The 21,144-nt window shown below is 55.5% G+C and overlaps 1 pseudogene; it reads right to left on the reverse strand.

The window, feature by feature from the left end:
• Positions 1 to 15,725: 15,725 nt before the first annotated feature.
• On the reverse strand, positions 15,726 to 16,363 carry LOC116582443 (annotated as a pseudogene).
• Between the last annotated feature and the right edge of the window lie 4,781 nt (positions 16,364 to 21,144).

The following is a 21,144-nucleotide window of genomic DNA, read 5'->3' on the forward strand; positions in this document are numbered from 1 at the left end:
AGCAGGGGTACCAGGAGCCCATGGGGGCCGGCAGAGTTCAGGAAGGGCTCCACGGAGGAGATGACAGGCTGTCTTTGTCCTGAAAACAGAGCTTTCCATGCCCGGGGCACAGACTCAGCAGTTCTCGGAGGGCCGAGGAATCTGGAGGTCTGGGGGCCACTCACTTAAGAAGAGTGAGAATGTTGAGGTGCTGGCAGCCAAGCCTGAAGCCAAGCACAGTCCTCTCTGGGGGCAGGGCCTGGCAGCGCCTGGAAGCAGCTGGTGGCCCAGCGAGGGTGGGGGGCTGGGGCTGAGCCCCAGATGCCAGGACCACGGTGGGGGGTGGGGATCAGCCAGCACAGAGCGGCTCCCTTTTTCCCCAGCCTCAGCTTGTCTCCTGACATAGCTGGTCCTTTTCCTCTTTAGGAGCTTTTCCTGTTTAGGGTGTTAGTCGTCCCTCTCTCAGATGTGTTGTGAGTACCCCCACCCTGTACCCTATTTGTCTTTTTTTGAAGGGGCAGTTTTTGCCGTCTAGAAATTCTTGATTTTATGTGGTCAGATGTATTCATCTTCTGTGTTCTGTGGCTTCTGTGTTCTGTGCAGCTTCTAAGTTTTCTCTCTCTCGAGACTGTGTTGTAAGCGTGGGAGATTTCGTCCCTAGTTTATTTTGATCCAGGAAGTGGTGCGGATGCTCAGCAGCTGCTCCCCACCTTTCAGGAGCTTGCCCTGTCTTTTACCTCCCACCCCGAGAGGTCCCCTGTGTGCAGGGGGTCGAGTCCGTGGCTCCGTCGTGGCCATGGCTGTGACCAGTGCCCACTGGCAGTGCTTTCTGCCACCTTCCTCCTTGGGATATGCCTGGCACTCCTGCCAGGGAACCACAAAGGGAACCATGAAGGGAACCATGTGGGAACCACATGGGAACCACACAGGAACCAACACGGATGCGCTGTTTCTATGGGGAGATGTTGGCAGCAGCCATTGTCTTGTCTGTGTTCAGTCTTTCTGTCATGGGGTGAGCCTGTTCATCTGGTCCTTACATCCCTCTGTGGGACTTGGGAGCCTTGTCCATGCAGGACAGGACTGCTTTCCCGCTTTTCTCTCTGCTTCCAGCCTCTTGCTGGAGGGAGTTACCACCGGAGCTGGTTTCAGCTGATTCTTCCCCAGATTTGGCCACATCGCCTGTTAAAAAAGGGTTACTTCTCTGGTTTGCAACCCTGATGCAAGTCTCAGTCACTTCTGCCACCATGACCAAGTACCACAGAACAGGCGACTCAAACAACAGAACTTATTTCCTTATGGTGCTGGGGCTGGAAGTCTGAGATTGGGGTGCGGGGGCTTGGTTCCCTCCCCGGCCTCCCAGTGTGACTCCCCTGGGTCAGGAGGCAAGGGCTGAGCCTGGGAGGGCACAGGGCTCCTCCGGAAGCCTAGGGGACCTCGTAGCAGTCCCTCTGCGGTACCCCCAGCAGGCTGGAGCTCTGGCCCTGCTGACCTGGGTCCTACCAGGCTTCCAGCTATGTCGGTGGCCAGACAGCAGGGGTGGGGCTTGGTGGCCCGAGTCTCTCAGGAGCTGTTTGGCCCTGGCCAGGCCCTGGTGAAATGCACTATATAAATGTAAATTTCCCTCCTAGTCGCGCTCACTCATTCAACAAGCTATCAGCCTCGGTGCTGTCAGCCCAATTCTTCACACTTGGTGTCCCTGTTCTCTGTCTGGGGCAATCCTGTTTCCCTGGGCCGTGGAGAGTTGGCAGCTGCAGAAGCTCAGATTTGTAAATGCAGACAGGCCCCCTGACAGGCCCCTGAGGTGGGGACCAGGCTGGGCTGGTCTTGGGGCCAGCGCAGGGGATGGAGCAGGCACCTGGGCTGCGGAGCATCTGGGAGAGGACAGCTCCCGTCCTCTAGCCTGTTTTCCTGGTAGGTGGGCTCAGCACTGAAGGGGCAGAGGAGGGGAGGGAAGTGGGCTTGTCTCCCTCCCATCTTCCCAGACCTAGCCCACCTCCTCAGGCAGTAGCCGGGCCCCAAGGTCTCCCTCTGGTGGGGGGAGTGGGTCCCACAACGCTGTGGGGTCCAGCCAGACATGACCCTATAGGCAGGCTTCCTTGTCCTCACTGGTCAGAAACAGGAAGAGCAGCACAGGGCCCATTTTACAAGTGGAAAAACTGAGGCCTCAGAGGGAGAGCCTCACCCAGATCATGTAGCTGAGCTGAGGCTCAGAGCCAGATCTGGACCAGATCCCTGTCATGTGGAGGAGGGATGGGCAGGTAGAGCATGGGTGTCAGGAATCTGGGGGTATGACTGCAGTCAGGGAGAGGGTATGAGCTGCTCAGCTCCCCTTGGCCCTGTGATCTGCACTTGGCAGTCTGAAGATCTTTCTGCGGTGTTCACTGCTTCCTACCTGTCCTCCCCTGGTGTACACTGCCCAAATTGGCCGGGCAGGGAGCCCTTGATCCCCAGATCTGAGGGCCTGGAGGCAGGCCCTGCTTTCATGCGATGGGGGGAAGGGGGCTCAGGGCCTTCTAGGGGCTGGGGGTGCACTCAGCAGAGGCCCCAGAAGGTTGGGGACTGATGCGCACCTGCCAGCCCCACTCAGGGGACACAAGCATATGACCAGGACAGCAGGATGGCCCCAGGATGGGTGGGGGAGGGGTCACTTTTTATAACAGGTTTATCTAAGTCTAATTGACATACGACAAACCCCACATAGTGAAAGTATATAGTTAGATGGGTCCTGACAGGTGCATATGCCAATGAAAATACCCCTATGACCTGGACGACCAGCATGCCCGCCCCCCAAACTCCTCCTGCAACCCTCCTTGGACCCCACCACATCCTGGCAGCCATGGATCTCCTTGTCACCTTTGATTCATTTTTCTCTTTCTAGAATTTTCTACAAGTGCATTTTTTCCCTCCAGCTCCCTTTGCTCTGCAGCATCTCAGGACTCATGGGGGTGTTGGTGTGTCTGTGGCGTGTGCATTCTGCAGGGTGCAGGGACACAGCCCATCCACTCAGTGGTGGGGACCCGGGGCCAGTCCAATGTGGGCTGATTTGGAGAGAGCCACTGGGGTGCTCGTGTGTAGGCCTTTCGAGGACACACGCTAGTGCTTCCTGGGGCAAGTGTCTTGGCGCACAATGGCGGTGGCTGCTGCTACACCTTAAACTTTTTTAGTCATAGGCACATTGTTTCTGGTTGTTTCTGACCTGGTGGCTTTCAGTTTCCGCCACAGGGAGTACTCCCCCCGCCCCAACACACACAGTCCTGCTCTGGGGTCCTAGCCCATCCTGTGGAGGGGGTGGCGCGAACGTGCATTTCCGGAGGGACCAAGCCTGGAACGTGCTTGCTTGCCATCCCCGAATCTTCTTTAGTTAAAAAAAAAAAAAAGGTTCTCAAATCTTTGGCTCGTTTTTAATTGGGTTGTTTGTCTTCTCAGCATGAAGTTGTAAGACATCTTTTTTCCCCTGTTTTTGAAAATTGAGATATAATTCATGTAACATAAAATTCACCATTTTAAAGCACACAATTGTGTGATTTTCCTCGTGTTGTCACAAGGTTGTACAGCTATTGGCACTACCTGGTTCCGGGACATTTTCATCTCCCAAAGGAAAGCTGGCCCCTGGCGGTCACAACCCGCGTCCCCCAGCCAGGCTCCCACTCTGGTCTCCTCCATGGGTCTGCTGTCCTAACAGCCACATACTGGGTGGGCTCCTGTGTCAGTGGTCTTGGGGGATCCAGGCCCCAGGGGCAGGGGCTGGAATGTGGCCTCATTCCCACCTCGTTCCTACCTCCTGCCTCCAGGGCTCCGGGCCCAGAGCCCAGAGCAAACTCGGGGCACCAGCAGACTCACAAGTTAGTTGTGTAGGGCAGTCAGTAGGGCCCGCCGGGGCAGTGCTCCCAAAAGAGGAAAAGAGCACAGAGAGTGGGGAAGAGGGAGGAGGAGGGATATGGATGGAGGAGCAGGTGGGGGTGGGAGAGGGCGAAGAGGAGAGGGAGGAGAGATGGCTGAGGGGACAGGGGGAGGGAGCGGTGGGAGGGGAGGTGAAATGGGGGAAGGGGGAAGGGAGGGGAGGGAGGAGTGAGGGGGTGAAGGGGAGGGGGGAAGTGGGGAGCTGTGGGTGTTTAGGCTCCATATGCTGCTCCATACCGGGACATACCCGGTATGCTGCTCCATACCGGGACAGCAAGGCACAGTTTTCCTCCTGGAGCAGAGACCGATGGCTTCTGCCTGGACAGGCCTAGAGGAGGCTGTGGGGGGAGGCTTCTCTGCAGGGCATAGCCCCCCCCCACAGGTGGCATTCACACCAGGCATCTGCCAGAGCAGGGACTTGCCCACCCTGGGGCCCTGATTTATAGGGTGTCTTTCTCCAGGTCGTTCGTGTTTTCCAAAGGCTGCAGAAATCTAATTGCTCTTTGAAGGGGAGAGGAGGCTCTAAATAAAGCCGTTAATTGCAAGCACGAGGCTCCTCTAATGGCGTCAGCCTGCAGGTGAGCACCCTCCTGGGGCTGAGCAGCCGCCGACCAGTGGGACGCCCGGGCGGCCAGGGCGCGCACAGCTGCTGGGGGCAATCTAGGGTGCACACCTCACCAGAGTGCCCCTCTGGCCAGCAGTTAATTGGAATAACAAAGTCAATACTCACGGCTGCTGGGGGACACAATCTTCACTTGATCTCTCTCCTGGGCAGATTAATTAAGTGTTATCAATTAATGGTCCCGGTTAAAGGGGACACCATGGAGTCACTTTCACAAGCAATATCGGGCCTCCAGGGCCTGATGGGGAGCCAGAAATACCTTGATTCCAGACTTACTTTCCCTGAGAAAGCAGGGATCTGAGAGCAGTGCAGGGTGCACTGGGCAGAGGGAAACTACCAAGCTAGGACCAAGGATTGGGCTTAGCGACAAGGACGATGATGGGGATCTTAGCACCCTTTGACAAACCGTCACTGGGTCACCTGCCCTTTCATGCCATCCACGGGGCTCCCCACGGGGATGCAGCTGGGTCTGCTATTAGTCCCAGACCTCAAGTCTTCTTGCCCACGCAGCCACGAGCCCAGCCCCTGGGAAGGACACGCCACTCATCACCGAGGGCATGCGGGCCATCCCACAGGAGCAGGGACATGAAGGAGGGGCCCATGGGCACCCACGCTGCGTGGATTCTAAGGGGAGCCAGGTGGGGCTTCCCATGGAGCAGGGCATGGCACCCCTGCTGGGTTGACTTGTTAAGGCCTGGAAGGTCCTACTTCCTCCAAGTCCCTGCACCCCAATGCCACCCCCAGCAGCCATTTTCTTGCAGTACACTGTCACCTTCAGCATCATTGGACACCGAACATCATTTTACAACTCAGATGCTGTGACCATGGTCAGCTGTGCACCCCACAGCTGCCTCAGGGCTCTGGCTCCCAGGCCTTTCTATGGGAGACTGGAGCATGGGTGGTGAGGAAGAGGGCTGCTGAGCACAGGTTCAGGGAAGCAGTGTTCAAGGACTCAAGGATCAGATCAGGCTGGGGAGGAGACTTCTCCTGACCAAGCCCAGCTTTCCTACCTCTCTCGGCAGGGCCCAGGTGTGGCGTTCCCTTCCCCTTGGAAGCCTGCTCAGGAAGAGAACGAGTGACTCTGTCCTAGGCCTTGACGGGATTCAGCATGTATTTGGAGTTATGTGTGGCCTATAGCCTGGTCTCAGTCATCTGTCACCTAGCTAGTAGTACTGAGCTATGGTGCCTGTCTGTCTGAGTCCCCGTGTCTTTATCTTCAGGCATTGTTCTGATTAAGAGAACAGATGTGAAAACTGCAATGGACCAGGAAGAAATGATGGTGGTGGTGATGGTGGTGATGGTGATGGTGGTGATGGTGGTGATGGTGATGATGGTGTTGATGGTGACGGTGGTGATGGTGATGATGGTGTTGATGGTGATGGTGGTGATGGTGGTGGTTATGGTGATGGTGGTGATGGTGATGATGGTGATGATGGTGATGATGGTGGCGGTGATGGTGATGATGGTGATGGTGGTGATGAAGGTGATGATGGTGATGGTGATGATGGTTGTAATGATGGTGGTGAGTGGTGATGGTGGTGATGATGATGATGATGGTGGTGCTGATGGTGATGGTGATGGTGATAATGGCAATGGTGATATTGGTGTTGATGGTGGTGATGGTGGATGAGAAAACAAACATTAGTGTCTCCCAGTTTCTGAAAGCTAAGACTCTGATGGGGGCTTAGGGGGGGTTCTGGCTCAGGGTTCCTCATGAGGCTGCAAATGGTCAGCCATGACTGTAGACATTTCAAACCTTGATTGGCAGTGGGTTTGTTTCCGAGATCGCCCCAGGTTTTGGCAGGCCTTGGATCCTCACTGACTGTTGGCACAACCAGGCAGTTGGCTTCCCCCAGAGCAAATGGTGAGAGAGAGATGGGGCGGGAAGAGAAGGGAGGAAGAAGATGAGCAACCAAGAAAGAAGCGGCCATTGTTTTCTAACCTAATCTCAGAAAAGGCATCCTTCCCCTTCTGCAACACCACTTGGAAACAGGTCACCGGTCCAGCCCCTCAGGGAGGTTAACAGTGTGTGAACCCCGGGAGGGGGCTGATGGCATCTCAGAGGCTGCCTGCCATAGTGATGGCAAGGGCTAGGAAGAAGCTGAGGGTACCTGCTGCCTTAAGGCCCTCCAACCAGAAGGAAGACCAGGGAGTGAGACCAGAGAAGGTTTGTGGTTCCAGGACGTGTCTTCCTTACAAAGAGGAACATTTTGCACCAGGCACCTGGGTTCTTATGATTTGCCTCTTACTGCTCAGCCCAGAGTCCTTTGAAATGGTCTGCGAGTTATGGACAATGACCCCTTCTCTTTTTACTCTGCAGAAAACCAGAGTCGGGGTGTCCTGGCTGGAGGTGGGGGAGCAGCAGAGGCCCCAGGGCCAGTTTCTGGGTGCTCGTCCTAGACCAGGCCTCCTGACACCATTTATAGTCCATGCAGCCCATCCTCCAGGGAGGGGACACTGCTCCTGGGCAGCAGCTGGGAGCTGGGGGTGCTGGGGCCCAGCACCCCAGCTCAGCCTGCCCCTGGCCCCTCCCTGGGACCAGCACCGGGGAGATGAAGTCTTCCCTAGCAACCTCGGGCAGCAGCCAGCCGGGTCTCTGAGGAATGAACACGGTGCCCCATAATTTCCAAGGCGCTTGCCCGATGGGACAGTTTGTAATAAAATTGCTTCTAAAAACATATTTGCAAGTTGCCACCACATTTTTTATTAAGCAGAACAGTCTCTCACGGCGGCTCTTCGTCTCCATGATTAAGTAGCCGACTTTCTTACATGTATTTTGTTATGTGGGTTTTAACCAGGCTGAGAAAGCGCCATCTCTGTGAGGGCCTCCCTTAAAAAACGCTGTTTTGATGTGTGATTTACGGGGTTATCTGATGAATCCCTCCCTGAGCTGGTGACAGGCTCTGCCTGCGTGATAAGGTGAAGGATGGGATGGGCCGCTCCTCCCTGCTGGGGAGCCAGGGGGCTGGGCCTAGCTGGGGTAGGCCGCCTGGGGTGACAGTATTTCTTTTGAGGTGGGGAGGTTGGGTGGCGCGCAGGGTGTGTGGGGTAAACGGCCCATACAGACCTTCTCCCCTCTCCCCAGCCCCAGGCCACTCAACTCAGGGAATCTGGACCATGGCTCAGTGGGGGAGGCAGCCAGCGACTCCCATCTGGGTGCCGGGTGGTAGCCTGGCCTGGGGCCCCGCAGGCCTCTGGTGGTGGTGATGACCCTGGAGTAGGGCCAGAAGCAGGTCCTTCCCCACCCATTGGGGGGCCACCCTGAGCAAGGGCCAGCAGAAGGTGTCAGGGGCTCCTTGGCCATGCTGAAGGCTGTCCTGGGCATCTGGCAGAGGGGCCCCCTGACAGTCTCACAGCTTGCTGGCCCAGGGGAGTGACAACTGGGGGCCCTTGGATGCAAGGCCACTCCCAACAGAGCCCCAGCCTCTAATTGGGTCATTGATTTTTCCCTCTAGTTCCAGGGGCCGTGGTGAAGCCTGTTTCCCTGCCCCACCCATACCATCAGCTCCCACACCCTCTCTCAGCGGCGCTCCTACAAGAAAAAGTCCACTCCTTAAAATCAGCCCCCAAGCCCTGACGGGTTGTGAGGTCTGATTCCAGAAATCATCCTGTCTTCACAGGGACGTGCGTGCTCTGAGATCAGTCCATGTCCCTCGGTGTGGACTGTATGCCAGCCCCAGCCTGTCAAGGCAGGGGTGGGGGCGTCGACCCAGGTGACCCCAGCCAGGAGGCCATGTAGACCTTTATGAAGGCCAAACTGATGGACATCAGAGGCTGCAGCATGGACACTGAGCAGGCCCGTCCCATGCCTCCCCCAGCTCCTCCCCATCGACTGACCACGTAGCCCTGCCTGATGGCCTGGGGCACCGGGCACCTCATCTGTGTCCTGCCAGGCAGGACCAGATGCTAGGCTCCTGCTGCCCTCAGGCGAGGGGCAGGGCTTCCCTCCGCCCCCCCCGTGATCCTTCCGAGCCCTGCTTGCGTGGGCCCACCTGCCCACGCATCCACATGCACCCACACAGCTGCAAGCATGTGCAGGCACTAGGAGCGTGTGCATGTCCGGAAGCCAACAGACCTTGGGAGCCAGCGGGGTAGCCATAGGCAGAGACCAGCCTCGTGTCTGTGGATGAACAGCTGTGGCGGAGGGCATGGAGTGCGGACGTGTGGCACAGCCGGGACAGGCCAGAGGCCATGCTGCTCAGTGGAAGAGCATACACAGGGGGACAAATGTTGTGTGGTATGTCCAGAAGAAGCACGTGTATGGAAGCAGAGGCTGGGTTGGTGGTGGTCAGCACCTGGGGAGGGGATACCGGGGCACCAGCAGGAGGGCAGACCACGGTGATGGGCAGCCCATGTGCATGGGCTGAAGACACATTGAATTGTGCTCTTGAAATGGTGTTCAGTAAAGCTGTTTAAATGGAAAAGGATGAAATTTGGGGCCCAAGGGAGCATTTGACCTACAGCGTGGTGGGTCCTGGGCTTGGAGCTGAGCCAGCCCCCACCACAGCCACCCACCCCGCATGGGGCCTAGGCTCCAGCCCTCGGGTACTTCTTTGCCCAGGGTTACTGTGAAGCCTTGAGGGGACCAGGCCTGGGCTGGGGGCTGCAGCCTTCTCCATGGAGTGTGGGGCTGATAGGGCAAGTGGCAAGGCGGCAGCCCTGGTTATCCGTGTACCTGTGAGAGAACCGTGAGGGACCATGAAGGCAGAGAGCCGGTTCTGAGCAAACCACGGCAGGATGGGCTGGCCCTGCTGCAGACTCTGGCCCCAGGGCTCATGAGCCTGCAGCATGTGCCCTTCACTCCCCCTGCTCACAAGCCTACAGCGTGCACCATTCACTCCCCCTGCTTGGCCGTGGGCCAGTGGACCTACTAGAGCACTGCCTACCCCGAGCCTGGGGGTGGCCGCCCGTGCCCTTGCCCCACCCCGGGGGGACTTCCAGCTGTGGGGCATAGCCTCACTGGAGCACCAGCTGCCCACTGGAAGGCAGCGTGGTTCTCACCCCCTTGGGAGGCCCTTCATGCCGGCAGGTGGTCCCACAGCCTTGCCCTTCCACCCCTCTGCCTGAAACGGAGCCTGCTGGGCAGCGAGGTGCCCTCAAGTCCAAGTCTGGCTGGAAGACAGCCCAGGGCCATCCCAGAAGTTGAGGAGGGGACATCCATGCAGAACCTCCTTGAACCCAAGACATGGACAAGTCTCCCGGACATGGAAGTGATGGGAACCCTAAGCCCCAGCCTGGTGGACCCCTCCCCTGATTCCCTTCTCCCCGGGTAGAAATGGTTAGAGATGTATTAATTATATTTCTTCCCCTAATGGGCTGCTTACTTTATGATGTGGGGACACAAAAGTAAATTTTAAAATCAATTATACAATTACATATGTAGTAATAACAGAGTACACAGCTAATCTCCACTGGGTCAGGACTGCAACCTTCCAATAATGCAGGTTTCATTAGCGGAAACGCTGTTATTGCCAAGAATTACAGAAATAATGGGAGTGGGTGTATTCAGCGAGAAGTAACAAATGAGGCTGCCCGAGAGATAAGACGCAGAGCCGGCGGCTTGCAGAGAGCCCGTGGAGGCTGAGTACATCCGCGGGTCACCTGCGCCTGCTTCAGGAGCAAGAATTAATTTAGAAGCTTTCTGGGGCTGGGCAGGCGGGGGCTTCTGCCCAGGAAGCCGTCCTCTGGGGCGAGGGGTGGGCAATGGAGGGAGGGCGCCCGGCCTCTGTCTCTGTGCCTCTGGTGCTGGTAGGTCCCCAAGGCTGTAAGCCACCACAGACATGTTCCTGCCCCCTTGTCCCCTCTCTCCGCGCTGGCTGCCAGCTGTGGGCTCCTGATCCCTGAGCTGCCAGCCTCACACTCCTAGGCATCTGGACCTCCCAGGTCCCCAGTGGCCACTTCTCACCACAGCCGGGGTCGCTGGGAATATGACTTCTCCCGCTTCGGCCCTGGTTTCTGATGGACAGAAAAGCAGATCCCCAGGGTGTTTAGGAATGTGTGCAGAATAAGAACAAGATGGTTCAGAGCGAGGGCTAGAGTGCTCTTCTCTGCCCTGTGCACCCGCAGGCCCCAGAGATCATTTTGGGGGTGGGGTGGGCTGGGGGTTGCCAAGAGTTGATATGTGTTAGAACAGAGAGTGGAGGCCAGATGCTGACAGGGACAGCTCCTTGGCATCTCAGGGGGGACCGGGCCTAGGACTGTTGGCTCCCAGAAACTGAGGAGGGGTCTGTGCAAAGGCACCCCCATTTCAGCTGCAGGAGCAGAGCGTGATCACGTCATCTGTGCAGAGAGAGAGTGAAGCTCACATCACAGTCCCCAGGGTCCCAGTGCTTGGCACTAGGGTCTGCCCAACCAGCCTGCTCGCTGCCTCTAGGGTTTGTGCAGGAAGGGCCGTGCCTGGCCCCTGTGAAAGAGCCTGGGTCCCTGTTGTGTGGTTGTTGAGGTTTTGTGGGACTTTGGGGAAATCAGAATGTCATTCAGTTCAAGAGGCCTGTTTGCTCTCCTACCTTCAGGGGAGGGAGGTACACGCCAGCCCCAGCGGGGCTGGGGGGATCTCTCTCTCCAGAGCATTCCTGACTATTCATTCCACATGTGCTCCTGGCTGCTGCAGGCCCATGGCCCAGTTGGTGGCTGGGGACTCACGGGCCGGGGACTTGTGGGGCGGGGGGGGGGGGGGGTGGGGGGGGGGGGTGGGGGGGGTGGGGGCAGGACGGCTGGACAGGCTGAATCCCAGTGACTGCGGATTATCGTGCATGCAAATGAGCTGCGCGGTGCCAGGGTCGGCCTTCCCTTTCTGCGCCGGCAAATAGACTCCGATAAGGGGATCTTTGTAATTACACGGCGCTACACTGGTCAATTCTGACTTTTAAATACCGCAGGGCCCTAGAAAGGAGAAGAAAGCGCCGAACACATGTTCTCCGAGGCAGCAGCGGCGGCCTCTTTGAATCCCGGCTCGGGAGCCCGGCCAGCCGCCCTCCTTTGTGAGCGCTATCGCTCCATCACGGCGGAGATCATTTCCAAATTAAATTTTATGGTCCATTACTTACCGCTCCGACACTGGTCTAATGGAATCTTAAATGGAACTGACTTGATCTGTGTGGGGCTGGCCTCTCAGTTAAGATGTTATTTGGTTCTAATTATCAGATAATGAACTCGGGAAATTTAATTTTTAATATTTGTATGTCAAAAGTCCATTGTGCTTTGCCTAGAGACTTTAAATTAAAAGTTAACACGGGCGCAGCACCAGGTCCAGAAAGTGCGCCTGGCCGCCTGAAGCCCCTACTGTGCTCCGTTTGCAGGCCGCGTGGACGACCATGCGTGGGAGGCTGGGGAGGCCACCAGCCTTGCCCCCAACCCCGCTCGGCACTGGGTCACCCCAAGTGCAGCACCCCCACCCGCGCCCTCTCTGAAGTCCCCACGGTCAGCAGGAACGGATGCAGTGCAGGAGCGCGGTGCCCAGCCCCTGTCCCTGGCTCCCGCGGGTCCCAGACTGACAGACTCGGAATGACGGACTCGGACTGATGGACTCAGGCTGACGGGCCCAGACATGCGCCTGGGGAGGAGGCGGGCTGCGCTGGGTTGGAGCCAGGAGCACCTCGAGGCAGGAGCACCTCCTCTTGGGCAGGATCTGCCCATGTCCATCCCTGGTCAGCACCCGCCCACACCAGCGCCCACCCGCACCAGCTCCGGCTCTTGGGTCTCCCTGTCCTTCCTCACACCCCCGGAGGGACCCTCGGGGGCTCTGGAGGGGGTGTCCGGCTGGGCCAGGCTGGGCTTTTGCACTCCCCGCAGGGCATGCAGGCTCAGACCCCAGGAAGGAAGCCCCCCCAACTCTGTCCTGTGTCAGCCAGACTCAGGCATGGCAGCTCCTCTCTGCTCTGAGCAAGGTGAGGCCACAACTAAGGTGGGGCTCAGGGTGTTTCCACAGGAGACCACCAGGAGGGCTTCCTGGAGGAGGCAGTGACAGCAGGGGACCTGGAGGGTGGTGAGATTTGGCAATGGACAAGGTCACAGATAGGGGCAGGGCTCAGGATTGGGGGACTGGGTGACAGGAAGGACGAGGTTGGGTAGGAAGCTGGTGTGGACTGTGTGAGGAGGCTGTAGGGCTGGACCCCAGGGGTTTGGGGCAGACAGGCCAGCCTGATGCCCCCGACCCCAGTGTCTGCCACTCAGACCAGCGGCTGGCCCAGCTGGAGGCCCCTCTGCTCTGGTCACAATGTCACCTGGAAGTGCAGTGGAGGGCAGTGGGGGCCAGGCAGGGCTGGCTGCCCAGTGATGGACAGCCAGTGGCCTTCCCTGCTGGACGCTGTGCAGGTCTCCCCACCCTGGTCTGCAGTGAAAAATGACAGCCAGGCACCCGGTTCATCACCAGGTTGTCATGCCTGAGCGATCTCTCGGCAGCCCATCCTGCACCACCTCGGGGAGCCTCAGTCTTGTCAGACTTGCCCTTGCGGGGCAGGGTCGGTGCCATCTGTCCGAGGCCCACAGCTCTGGGAGGCAGGCCTCCCCAGCAGCCAGGGAGCTGCACCCAAGCCCCATGCGTCAGAACCGCATAGCGTCTGCTCTACCCCAGAGCCCGCACTGTGGGGGGATGGGGTCCAGCCAGCTGCCTCTCCCGGCTCCTCTGGGGCTTCTAGGCAGCTGGAAGGCCATGGCCACCATCGCTACAGGCCCCTTGACGCAGTGCCAGGGGCTCATGCTGGGGGGACCTGGCTGGGCCTATACATGGCCTGCACTCCTCCCAGCATGGCGGCTGGTTCTGGGCTGGCATCCAGACCATTAGGGATCCTTCGCAAGAGGAAGAAGGCTCAGTAGTTGTCTTTTTGCAACTGGCTCATTTCATTGAGTATTGTGTCCTCCAGATTCCTCCACAGGGAGGCAGGCAGCAGGTGGCAGGCAGCAGGAATTCCTTCCTTTTACGGCTAAATAACATTCACTTGCCCAGCTGGACAACCTTTTGCTTCCCTTCCATTCACTGATGGACACCTGGTTGCTCCCCCATTTTAGATGTTTCGGCTAATGCAGCTGTGAACATGGGGTGCAGCCTTCTCTTCTATCCCTGGAGATACCCAGATGTGGAAGAGCTGGGCTGTGTGGTCATTCTGCATTTAGTTTTGTGAGGAAACTTCACACTGCTGTTTCCACAGCAGCTACACAAGTTTGGGCTCCCACAACAGCGCACAGGGCTCCCCACATCTTTACCCACATCTTTACCGACACGACACGTGGTGTTCTGGGGTTTTGTTTTGTTTGGTAGAGGCCCATGCTGGCATCTGACTGTGGATTTCATTTGCATTTCTCTAATGCTTAGAGGTGTGAGCATCTTTTCACGACTTATTGGCCATCTGTAAATAACCCTTGAAAAAGTGCCTATTCAAGCCCTTTGATCACTTTTAATCAGGTTGGTTATTTTTCTTGTTGTTGTTATTGAGTTTTGGAGGTTCTTTACATATTCTGGATATTAGTCCCTTGCCAGATAAATGGTTTGCAGACCTTCTCTCCTGATCTGTGGGCCACCTCTCCTCCCTGTACATTGCATCCTTTGATGCACACAAGATTTTGATTTTTATTAAGTCCTGTTTATTTTTTTTCTTGCATGTGCTTTTGGTGTCATATCAAAGAAATCACTGCCAAACCCAAAGCTGTGAAGTTTTCCCACTATGTTTACCTCCAATGGTTCTATAGTTTAGCCCTTACTTTAGGTTTTTGATCTATTTTGAGTTAGTTTTGTATATGGTGTGAGGTAGGGCTCCAACATCATTCTTTTCCCCGGGGATGTGCAGTTTCCCCAGCACCATTTGTGGGAAGACTGTCCTTTCCTTTTCCCTTGTTGAAAGTCATTTGACCACATGTCTAAAGGTTTACACCAGGGCTCTCTATTCTATTCCATTTGTCTCTATGTCTGTCTTGATGTCAGTACCCACTTTGTAGTCAGTTTTGAATTTAGGAGCTCTGAGTCCTCCTGCTTTGTTCTTCCTTCTCAAGATTTTTTTTTTTTAAAGATTTTATTTATTCATTTGACACAGAGAGATCACAGGTAGGCAGAGAGGCAGGCAGAGAGAGAGAGAGGAGGAAGCAGGCTCCCCGCGGAGCAGAGAACCCGATGCGGGACTCGATCCCAGGACCCTGAGATCATGACCTGAGCCGAAGGCAGCGGCTTAACCCACTGAGCCACCCAGGCGCCCTCAAGATTGTTTTGACCATTGAGATTCCACATAAATTTCAGGATGGATTGTTCTATTTCTGCCAAATGTCTTGTTGAGATTCTGATACAGATTGCAATTAATCTATAGATTGCTTTCGGTAGTATTGTTATCTTACTGATATTTCATCTTCCAGTCCATGAACATGGGACATCTTTCTAGTATGTCTTTGTTAATTTCTTTCTGCAGTGCTTTGTTATTTTCGATGTAAGTCTTTCACTTCCTTGGTTAAGTTTATTCCTAAGTATTTTATTCATTTTGGCCTTATTATATATGAGATTGTTTCCTTAATTTCTTTTTTGGATTCTTCTTTTTTTTTTTTTAAGATTTTATTTATTTATTGGACAGACAGAGATCACAAGTAGGCAGAGAGGCAGGCAGAGAGAGAGAGGGAAGCAGGCCTCCTGCTGAGCAGAGAGCCTGATGCGGGACTTGATCCCAGGACCCTGGGATCATGAGCTGAGCCGAAGGCAGAGGCTTTAACCCACTGAGCCACCCAGGTGCCCTGGATTCTTCTTTTTTATTTTTTATTTTTTAAAGATTTTATTTATTTATTTCACAGACAGAGATCACAAGTAGGCAGAGAGGCAGGCAGAGAGAGAGGAGGAAGCAGGGTCCCTGCTGAGCGAGAACCGGATGTGGGGCTCAATCCCAGGACCCTGGGATCATGACCTGAGCCGAAGGCAGAGGCTTTAACCCACTGAGCCACCCAGGCATCCTGGATTCTTCTTTTTTAGTGTATAAAAATTTTCATGATTTTTCACATTCTTTAAAATCTAACCATAGCAGACTTGCAGAAAAATGTATAGAACATGAGTGTACCACCTGTCACAAAATGAAATTTGTGTGTCCAGCTCCAGGTCAAGAAATAAGAGTATCATCAGCCCAGCTGGTGCCACCTCCCAGCACTTCTGTTTTCCCCAGAGAAAACCACTGTCCTCATTTCTTTCTTTCTTTCTTTCTTTTTTTTTTTTTTTGACTATCCTAAATTGTTGATGAACATTACTTATATCAGCACTTACTTACATTAGCTGGAGAGTATTGTATCTTCTCCATGCCATACTGTGAGAACCACTAGTGATGTGGTGGAACTTGGGACTGTTCCCAAGGCCATGTTTTCAGGGCCTGCGTATGTCAGTCCTCGCATCTCCCTATGCTTGTGGACTGGTCTGGTGCTCTCCTGGGTGTCAGAATTTCTTCTGATAGCTTTATGAAATGGATTGATGAAGATAACCTGGATGCATTTGTACATGGAATCTTTGCCGATCCAGTAAGATTTCAAGAGTCTTAGAGCCCCACTATGGTGTCCAGCTTGCTTTTCTGTGACAGACTATAGGCTTTGGGCAAACTTGAGCTGTTAGCACCATGATGGACAGGCTTGCTCTAGGTCACACCCTTAGGAGCTGGGTGTTTGCAACTACCATGACACACAAGAATCTGACAGATGACATAACCTTGCTTGGCCTTATACCCTCGTCTGTGTACTTTATTAGGTCAGGTTGGGCAGGGGGCCAGTGGAGCCCAGAGAGCTGGTGGTCCTGCCAGGGTGCACCTTGAGAACAAAGCACATTACATTGGACTGCTTCTTCCTCCATAGCTCCTGGATGTACCTGTTTGAATACCTTTGAGCTGATGGCTGCCACTGGAAGGAAAGGCCCATCGTCCTCATTTCTAACTCCACGAATTCATTCTGTCTGCTTGGAACTTCACATAGAGGAATCATGCAGTGAGTACCTTTCAACTGGCTGCCTTGATTGACACTGTGTTCAGGAAGCTCATTCCTAGAGCTGTGTGCAGCGGTAGGCTACTCGTCTCATTTGTAGACTATTTCCTTGTGTGCAAATATAACATCCTACCGTCAGCGGCCATCTGGGTCATTTCTAGTTCAGTGCTGTTCCAGGTAGCACTGCTAAACATGCTTGTGCATGTCTGTTGGTGAACATGTGTGGGTCTCTGCTTGGGGTGGTGGCATTTCGAGGCGTGCAATATGTTTAGCTTTTGTAGGTATTGCCAAATCCTCTTCCAGCACCGCTCTATCAGTTTACGCAGCCCCCAGCCACGTGTGGGAGGCCTGTCCTCCCCCAAGCAGTGGCCAGGGCCGGCTCACAGGGACTCACAAGAGCTCCGTACACACATGGTTCTCAGCTCTGCCAGTAGTGACGTGAAGTGGCACCTTGCCGTCGGCCATATGGGGATTATTTACACCATTGAAACTGGCCGGCACTGCCAAACTGGGCTCCTTCCCCTCTGGAGGGTCTCCTTAGACACTAACCACTGGTCTCTGCTCCAATCTTTTGCTGCCCTGGTGTTCCCTGTCTTTCTCTGTGCGGCTGCCCCATGGGTGTGTCACACGACATCACGAGACTTTAATGGGCCCATCTCACTCACAAACGATGCACAGAGCACTTGTGTGTGTTTATTGGCCATTACATTAGTGTCCACTTTTGTGAGGTGCCTGTTCACGCTTTCTTGTAAGAATTTCTTTATGTGTTATGGTCGCATAGCCGTTGGATGACGACGTGTGTATGAGCACCTTCTCCTGCAGTCTGAGTGATGTTTTGATGAATAAAAGCTTTGAAGTTCTTAGAATTGTTTACACTTAGTACATAATGTTGTACCATTTAAGAGATATTTTCTTATCCTGAGACCATGAAGATTTTTTTGCATGAGGTCAATTTTATTTATTTATTTTTAAAGATTTTATTTATTTGAGACCAAGAGGGAGAGAGAGAGAGCAGAAGTGGTGGGGAGGGGCAGAGGGGGAGGGAGAAGCAGACCCCCTGCTGAGCAAGGAGCCCCATGTGGGAACCCAATCCCAGGATCCCAAGCTCACGACCTGAGCCAAAGGCAGACACCCAACAGATGGAGGCCCCCAGGCGCCCCCATGGGGTCACTTTTAGCTTTTTCCATATAGACACCTGCTTACCGAGTTCCCAGTACCTACGGAAAGTATCATTACAAACATGACTAGGTTTAAGTATTTTTATTTTCATTAGTTTCATCGGGGTGAAAAATCTGTGTCCTCTCTCCTGTACGTATGTATTTCTGCTGCTCTGAGTCGTCTGAGTTACTTCCAGACACATTCTTCCTCTGAACCCTTCCATGGTACTTACTGGAGACAAGGACCATCTCTAACATAACCACAATATAATCATCAAAGTCAGGAAATCAGCCCCATAAAACAGTGTCTGACCTGCAGACCTTCAGATTTTGTCCCATGCCTTCTAATGTGCTTTGGGAGTGTGTGACTTTGCACACACGCTGACAGCTCCTAGGTTCTGCATACGATCCCCAGGACAGGCACCACGGCCCCCAGAGCATGGACACTAAGCCCTGCCCAAGGGCTGGAGAAGCCACAAACGGGAAACACGGAGAGGGGGGGCTGTTTTGTTTTCCAAGGGAGCCCTGGTTTGGAGGGTTCTGGTCCTCAGGCACACGAGTCCCATGGCTGTGCTCTGTGTCACCACTGCCACAAGCCCAGGACACTCCACGTCCCTGACCTGGACATTGCTGCTCACTGACCATACTTTTCCTGCCTCAAGAACATCAGCTCCTGCCCTCGCCCTTTCTATGTTGGGCCGCATGTCTACATGGAGTGGGGAATCTGCTCTCCCGGACAGTCTCGATGAAGAGCTCGTGTCTTGCGTGGATGTGCTCCTCTGTGCTCTCCTCAGTGGTTACTGCTTCTGGGGTCTTACTTAGGACATTGGGAGTCCCCAGGGGGCTTGGTCGGTGAAGCGTGCAGCTCTTGGTTTCGGCTCAGGTCATGACCTCATGGGTCGTGGGATCGAGTCTCGCTCAGTGTCAAGTCTGCTTCTCCCTTGCCCCCCGCCCTACCCTCTGCTTGCAAGCTCTTTCCATGTTTCTCTAAAACTGAAAGAATAAATCTTAAAAAAAAAAAAAAAAAAGGCAATGAAAGAAATCATTTACTCCCTCCGGGCCACGGAGATCATCCCCCCCATTTTCTTCTTATTCATTGAAAATGATTTTTGTGGCATTAAAATCAACAGATGCAGCCACTGTCTGTGGGGTAACTCCCGGGAGCAAGTCTGGAGGCCCAGAGCCACCCGCGGGTAGGAGGCGGGCACAGGCTGCTCCCACAAAGGGTGTGGCCAGGGTCAAAGTCCGGTCTCCCAGGGAGAAGTAAGAAGTGGACACAGGGGTCACAAGGCTGCCTCTGTGTCAGGGTCCATGTCATACTGTCCTCTGGGGGCCTACCTAGCAGAGCGGGGACTGAGGAGAGCACGGCCCCAGGCTCTTGCAGACCGTGTCTGAGGGTAGCCCAGACCTCACCTCCCCGGGCCAAGCTCTGGGTCACAGGAAGCCCCTCCTCAGGGAGCTCGAACCCCAGCAAGTCAGATGGTGGGAACAAGGTGGGAGAGTCTCGGATGTGGCCGGGGTGTTAGAGGTTGGAGAAGGGCCGGGGGCCAGCTGGGGCACCTGCACCCTTCTCCCCATGGTCTTGCCACTTCACACTGCTCCCTGGAACGGAGCAGGGGACCGGCCCCTGGACACCAGCAGCAGCAAGAGGTCCCTCCTGGTGGGGAAAGGGGACTGTGGGACTTTGGGGGTTAGCAGGAGTCAGAGGAGAAAGCCAGAGGCTGGAGGAGCAGGAACCGAGGTCTGAGGCCTGGCCAGGCAGACAGGGGGCCACCCTGAGCTAGTGGGGTACAAGCTAGGCCTGGTATACACTTACTGACAGAGGCCCTGCTCTCCCTGGGGCAGCTCCACTCACATCACCTTCTCTACCTACCATGGTCCCGATCCAGCCTGCCAGCAAATGCAGGAAGAATCTGCCAGTGTGGGGTGCGGCCCTCCCCGGCTGCCCTTCACTCCTCCCGCAGCTCTGCCTTGGTCCCAGATACAGCTCTTGGCCAGGCCCTGCTGCCTGCCGGGGGGAACCCACCCTGTGCCTGCATGGCTTTCCCCACCCATATGCCCCTACATGGGCTCTGAGGACCCACTGTCTCCCAGTCGTGTGGACAAGCCCATGTGTCCCACTGCAGCGAGCAGGTTCTCCTGCATGGAGCTGTTCTCAAGAAAGTCCCCACATGTCCCTGGGGCAGGGACCTAGAGTAGGAGCCAGGGAGCAGGGTTCTGGCCCCCCACTCCATGGGGCAGTGACCCTGTAGTCAGCCATAGAGCAGTCAGGTGGCGGGGGTCTGTGGGCACCGCTGGCGGGCCGGTCAGGAATGTTTGGGCAGGCTCGTTCCACGTCCAGGGGTCTTGGTGGAGGGGCTCTGCCTCTGGGGTGGGGGGCGGGCAGGTGGAAGAAGGCTAGAGGCGCCAACAAGACCCAGCAAGTGTTCTCGAGCGGAAGCCCCCATCTTCCAGCTCATATTACTGCTCTGAATTGCGGTCAGTACCCAGCAAAACAATCGATTCTGTCCCATGTTGTCCACGGGCACAAGAACAGCGGGGAGGGTCATGCAAACACGGTGGCCCAGGCAGGAGTGCAGGTGCCCCAAATTATCCATCCGCCACTCTCCCAATTAACAGTGGCAGCCTCCGCCATACCCCTAAATCACCCCAGTGGCGGCGGCCCGCCCCGGCCGGCATCAATCACCTTCTGATGGCCACCACGTGCGGCGGCGGCGGCTCTTCCGCCAGGACCGGTGTGACTGTCCACTCAACTCCGAGGCTGATGATTGATGCCGCCCTGCCGTGCACAGGCTGAAGCCACCGTCTGCTCACAGGGAAGCATAAACTTGGAAGGCGCATGTCCCGCTGATTTTAACTGGGCTAATTTATTGCTCACGGTGCAGGAGCGAGGTGAGCGGCAAGCTCTCCAGCCACCCGGGAGCCGGCAGCCCAGCCCTCGTGCCTGCGATCGCCGCTGGATAAGCAGCGCCAACCACGGCCACGCTCACGCTGGCACCGGCCCCCAAGGCACCGGGGAAGGAGCCCCAGCGAGGCACCTCCTGTGGGGGATTTATTTCTGAATTAAACGCTACCGGCCCCAATGGAGGCCTATTCATTCCTACAATCAGCTTTCTTCCCAGTTGTAAACAGACTCTTTCTAAAACTTGTGCATGATTTTAATTACAGATAAGTTTCTCTTTAAAGGACGGGCATTCATGCCTGGGTTGCTAAGCTGAATTCGATACATCTCCACGGTCCCTGTGTCCAGCTGACGCCCGGGCTGGGAGAGCCATACACCTGGCTGGTGCCTGGACAGTTCCTGGGTTCTAGATGCTTCTTGGCCTAGAGTTGCGAGCCCCAACAGACCCGTGGGGACCAGTAGAGCAGGGCTCAAGGGGCCGGCTCTCCAGACTCTCCAGAATGTGCCCTGCACTCGGTGGGCAGGGATGGGGGGGGCCATTGGGCCCCTGCTCCCTGCAGAGGTGGAGGTTTTAGGTCTCAGAACTGCCCAGCTGGGGGCACAGAGTCGTGCGGGTGGATAGGCCTTCACAGGCCCCGCTGTAGTCAGCCCTGGACCAC

Source organism: Mustela erminea, chromosome 2, assembly GCF_009829155.1.
Source record: "Mustela erminea isolate mMusErm1 chromosome 2, mMusErm1.Pri, whole genome shotgun sequence".
Lineage (NCBI taxonomy): Eukaryota > Metazoa > Chordata > Mammalia > Carnivora > Mustelidae > Mustela > Mustela erminea.